The sequence below is a fragment of the Bidens hawaiensis genome, unplaced genomic scaffold, assembly GCF_021521415.1.
Source record: "Bidens hawaiensis isolate Kalapana, Puna unplaced genomic scaffold, B.hawaiensis_p1.1 tig00032920_1, whole genome shotgun sequence".
In the NCBI taxonomy this organism is placed as follows: domain Eukaryota; kingdom Viridiplantae; phylum Streptophyta; class Magnoliopsida; order Asterales; family Asteraceae; genus Bidens; species Bidens hawaiensis.
This window is the reverse complement of record NW_027495641.1, coordinates 175,159-181,158: the sequence shown is the minus strand read 5'-3', so window position 1 is coordinate 181,158 and position 6,000 is coordinate 175,159.

Below are 6,000 nucleotides of genomic sequence, written 5' to 3'. Positions count from 1 at the left end.
AAGACACGCGAATATCCTTCATCAACCAGCGGAGCCTCTATATCCTATATCCTGCTCATGGCCTTTCATGAAATGGGGTATGGATATTGTAGGCAAGCTACCAAAAGCACCAGGTGGAAAGGTCTTTATGCTTGCTATGACTGACTACTTTTCTAAATGGATTGAGGCAGAAGCATTTGTACAAGTCCGAGAAAGGGAAGTAATATCTTTTATTAAACGAAATATTATAACTAGATTTGGTATTCCCGCTGAAATTGTTTGTGACAATGATTCCCAGTTTATCGTGAATAGAACCACTAACTTTTGTGACAGTTGGAGCATCAAAATGATTACTTCCACTCCGGTTCACCCTCAAGCCAATGGTCAAGCAGAGTCTAGCAACAAGATCATCATCAACAATCTAACGAAGAAGCTAGGATCCAAGAAGGGAAAATGGGCTGAAGAACTTCCTTATATTCTTTGAGCAGACAGGACTACATCCAAAAATGCAACAGGCCAGACACCCTTCTCTTTGGAGTTTGGATCAGAATCTGTGATCCCTACAGAAATGGTGGTTCCTACTGCAGAACGAGCATCCGTGATCCTGAAGCCAATGAAGAAATCCTTCTTGAAGACTTGGATACTATAGAATAACTCAGAGACCTAGCAAAGATCAGAATGACAGCTTATCAACAAAGGGTAGCTAGGGCATATAACAAAAATATCAGAATCAGAAGATTTCAAGAAGAAGATCTAGTATTATGGAAAGCCTTCCAAAACACAACAAATCCGGCTGATGGGAAGCTAGCGCCCAAATGGGAAGGACCTTATCAAATTGTGTCGGAAGCAGGAAAGGAGGCATATCATTTGCTCACTATGGAAGGCAACAGGTTACCGAGAGTATGGAATGCCATCCATCTCAAAGAATATTTTTTCTGATCAGGATCCACTATCCTGAGAGGATATATTATCCAAAAAAGGATCTAGGATCCTTAAATCGGTAACATCTTTCTGATCAGTTATTCTTTTTGAATTATTACTGTTAATTTAAGGATAATATATTCGTAACACCTTATTTTTTCCAAGTTTTGAATAACCATGCAGAATTATAATGATTCATTTGATGTTCAAGAGGTTGGCCACCTCTCCTTTGCATTTGAGGTATTATCTTATTTCTCTTGGCCTAGCCCACATTTGGATATGACCCCCGATGGTCATATCCCCTATGGTTTAAAGGTTTTCACCTTTTTACCGATCGCCAGTAGTGCACGCTATCCGATGTATAGTCCGGGGCAGCGGGACCAGTACACGTTTAGTGGCTGACAATTTCGTTGTTTCCGGCTATATGGAGGATCCTACGATTTATGGTAGACGTACCATACCACCGGTTTATAACGTTTTCACGTTATCTCACGTTTGGGCTAAATCCCGGTTTGGGCGAGTCCCCAGTTAACATCCGTATTTGGGCTTGTCCCCAGTTGCACGGGCTTGTCCCTAGATTACACGGGCTTGTCCCCAGATTACACGGGCTTGTCCCCAGATTACACGGGCTTGTCCCCAGTTGCACGGGCTTGTCCCTAGTATATTTATTGGGCTTGTCCCCAGCTTAATGGGTTTGATCCCAGTTAATATTACGAATTATTTGCAGCAGATTTTCTAAGTTCTTTCTGAAGTTCAAGAAACTAAGGATTCCGGATCCTAAAGCTATTCCTTTAAGGATCATTAAGAGTTCAATACTTCTGGTAACTTAGGTTTATCTAGACCTTCTGGTATGATCTCTGCTAATTAACTTATGTATGATATTTGTTGCAATAATTTTGGATCTTTCAGCTTAAAAGGATTATTCCCTTAAAATTGTTTTAATACTAAAAATTTTGCATATTTTAAGGATACTTTATCCTAAAATTTGCCCTTTGAGGGAATTCTCTTATACAAATTTTTGTAACTATTGAAGATGTCTTATCCTAATATTTGTTATTTAAGGATATTCTATCCTAAACGATTTTCATGAGGATCTTTTATGCTAAAAATCTTTTTATTTAAAATTATTTGTCAAACTATAAACAATGTTAGAGTTATATCTAACAAAATTTTGAAAATAAATAACAAGTAAAAAAGTCAAAAGATTTATATATTAATTAAAATAAGCCGCAAGAACTTATCCAAAATTCTTAACCCGGACTTCACCATGCAAAAGATGGACCATCCATCCGGGTTAAGTGAGAGTTACTAATAGTTCATAAGTGCAGGAAAATTAAAAACAGGGGCAACAAAGGCTCATCCCCACAAACAGAGGATCCCTCCACCTTTGTCACCCCCGCTGATTGTCTTAAGGATCATGGATCCTATATCCTATGTACTATTGTTTATTACAGACCATAGAAATTGTTCATAAAAACATCAACACTAAACAAAAAAGTGGGCTCGGGCCTTGTCTTTGATATCCTTCATTGCCCACTTAAGCTGCATCCTCAACCGCAACATCACCTTCTCCCTTGCTAGCTTCAACCGCCTCCTTAACGCCACTAGTCCCAGCCTCGGTGACTTCAGCCATCTCCTCATCATTTTCACCACCAAGATCGTCAAGAGCAACCTTCCATTTCTCCACATCCCAGGCCGACTTGTCAAAAGCAGGATCACCGGCCCCCTTCGCCATCTTGATCCGCGCCTGGAATACCGACCTGGCAGCCCACAACTTGGCTTCATCAGTCGCCTGCTCCACTGCTTCTTGACGTTGGGCTTCGGCTAAGGATAGCTAATCCTCCAACTGTTTCTTCCCCTTGGAGAGCTGGATCATAGCCTTGTCCTTAGCAACCACAGCTTTCCCTAAACCTGACATTTTTTCGCTCATCTGATGGATAGTCTTTTCATAGTGATCCCTCATAGCGGTCACAGCCTATCAATAAATTTCATATCAGAATTGGGACAATATTGGATCCTAAAATACTAAGGGACATAATACAGTATACTTACAGAGTTGACAATGTCATAATGGGTCTCAGGATCAGAGGATCTTTTCCCCTTGGAAGCTGCGGACTTGGCCCTGGTTGTGACAGTCTTGGGCTCGGAGCTAGTGCCTGCCTGCCTCCTTCTTGACAGCAGGAGAAGTAACCATACAGTCGATGTCATCTAGGGAGAACTTGAGAGCGGACTTTCCTGATTTCTTGCTGCCTGTAGAAGAAAAATCGACAGATAAGTGTTCTATTTTATTTTATTTACCTTAAAATTATTAACTTACTTGACATGCTTGAACTTGAGGAGATATCACAAAAACATTCAATAAATCGATCCTGAAAGGTCCTAACTTCGGTATTCAGTGCTAGGAACCGTTTTGCTTTCTCTTCTGTTTCAGGTAGTTTACTCAATGAAGCGAAGTCCTCAACTGCAGACAACAAGAAAGAATAAGGATTATAATAGAAGCATAAAGGATCCTGCTATTCCTTAAGGATCCAGGATCCTACCCTTCGTGACCCACGTTGAAGGACGATCAGTTCCCCCCGGTATTGAATCGCGTTTTACGAAGAAAAACTGATTCCTCCACACGGAATCATCTAGAGTGGCTTTTAAGATCGGATGGGGATGTCGGGACTTGGATTTGAAGATGAAACGAGCAGGTTCGTGGGTAGTAAGGGTGTATAAGTATGATAACTCGGGAAGGCCGAAATTGATTTTCTCCTCTTCAATGATTCTCTCGATAGTGCTGAGAACCCTCCAAATCATCGGCATAGCCTGTATGTAGGATATGCTGGTAGAGTTGAAAAAACTTTGGGTAAAAGATGGAAAAGGGTACTTGTAGCCAATCAGGAATGGAGTCGCCGGAAAACAGATCCAAACCTTGGAGTACACATCACACCTAACACTGGATTCGTAGGGTCGGAATAAGGTTCTCGGAGGGAATAACGAGTGAAAACCGTCGACCTCGGGATCCGTAAATTTGCAAATCTCGACTGACGAGGCACTGAGGTTCCATTGCCGATAACTTGCAGTCATCGTAAATCTGTTTGGAAGGATTAGAAGGAGCCGGAGAAGAAGAAGATGAAGCAGTAGACATGATTAAAGAAAATAAGAGAGAAAGGTAGGAAGGATACCTGATGCGTCGGAAGAAGTCGTGTATATAATCAAAGATATAGGGCGGCATATATAGACGGTTATTATTATCTTGGGGGCTAAATGGTAATTAATTATGGCAAAACCGTCCCATCTTTCAGTTTTCGCAGTAAGTTTGAAATTCAAAATGACAGCTGTTTCGCACAATCACCCGCCATTTTGGGGAAATTGTTAGGCCATGATTTTTATACTGAGGATCCTTTATCCTTGACTATGTTATGGATAGTTTATTCTTGAAATATGTATCAGGATATGAAGGATCGACGATTCTCGGTATTACTTGTTTACTAATGATTGCATTTAGTATGGTGATGTGTTAGACAGGTGTGGCAATTTTAAGACGTACTTGCATCAATTATCCTCACAGAGCACTTTACAGCTAGAGCATGGATCCAGGATCCTAATTCAACATGGCTGTTAGTGGACGAACTCATATGAAGATGGATGTTTAAATATCAACAACGGCTACAAGACTAGTTCTTCCGCTTATCTCGCTACTGGACGGCTATTGGCACGTGGTCAAAGGTCGTGGAGCGGCTGGTGGAAGACTTCCGGATAGTTAGGAAATATTGTTAGTGATATTATCTTATTTAATAGTGATATGATCGAGTAGGGAACACGTGTATAATCACACACACTAAGAGCAGAAACAAGCATTCTCTCTATTCACTAGCTTACTTTGTAATCTCGATTGTTTACTTCACAACAATTGTAACACCCTTTTTACTTAATATAAACGACGGTGATAGTTTTCACCGTCCGGGGGTTTTTTGTGCCAGAGATCACGATAATCACATACTCATCGACCAAAGGTTACCTTGTTGATCCTTGACTGAAGTGATTCAACCAAATATTATCTTATCAATAATTGACCAAAGTCATTTTATCAAAGATTACCTTGATAAGTTTTGACCGAAGTAAGACTATCTTGGTTAAGGGCTTTTTCCCTCGTAATCACATCACTGAGTTCAACAAGATTTCATTCATACCTTAGTTGTTACCGAGTTAGCCCCTTACTTCACTTAACAGATTTGGATACTTGCTCCTTAGCAGATTTTTGTCCAAAACAATTTCCGCAACAATTGCCCTCGCAATGCTTATGCTAATCAAGCCCAAACCTCATGAAAAGCGCAACATTTGGATTTGCCTTCCAAGCAGCGCTTTTCTCGTTCGTGCGCGGCTGTCATGCCTTTTCACCTACTACATAGCACGCATTAGTCCAAAATATCAACTGAAAAACAATAATCATTTAAATTAGGACAAGATTCATCATCATCCTCATCATCTTCCACCATATTGATCACGTCGTTTATGAGTATGGTATGGGTCCGTATAGTTTGGATGATGGGGATCTGACTTCCTGTTTGGGTTGTTGGAAGTGTCTAGCCTATGTTGAATCATCCGGTCTTCCACTAGCCTAATGAAACTGAAAGCATTGTTCCTTGCTTCGTCTAGGTTCCTGTAAGGATTCAAAACAAGATCCTCATAGAACGATCTATCTTTCTTGAGTCCCATTTTGAAAGCTTGCAACGTCATTGCTACGTCAAAGTTAGGGATATCCAAGGCCTCCTTGTTGAACTTGCTGACATGTTCCCTGAGGAATTCATTGCTGCTTTGGGTTACCATATAGAAATAACTACTTAACCTTTCGAAGCTTCTACTACAAGAAAACTAATTATTAAACAAATTAACCAAATGAGAAAAAGGTTGAATGGAGAAGAGAGGAAAGCTTAGGAGCCGTTTTAAGGAAGCTCTAGTCAAGGCTGAACCAAAGCCTTTACACAAGCAAGCTTCTTTAAGATTCTGAGAGTATGGGGTTGATATCCATCTTTTCACAGTATTGGGCAACATGCTCCTTGGGATTTGTACTACCGTCATACAACTTCATGTTAGGAGTCTGGAATCATTTCGGGA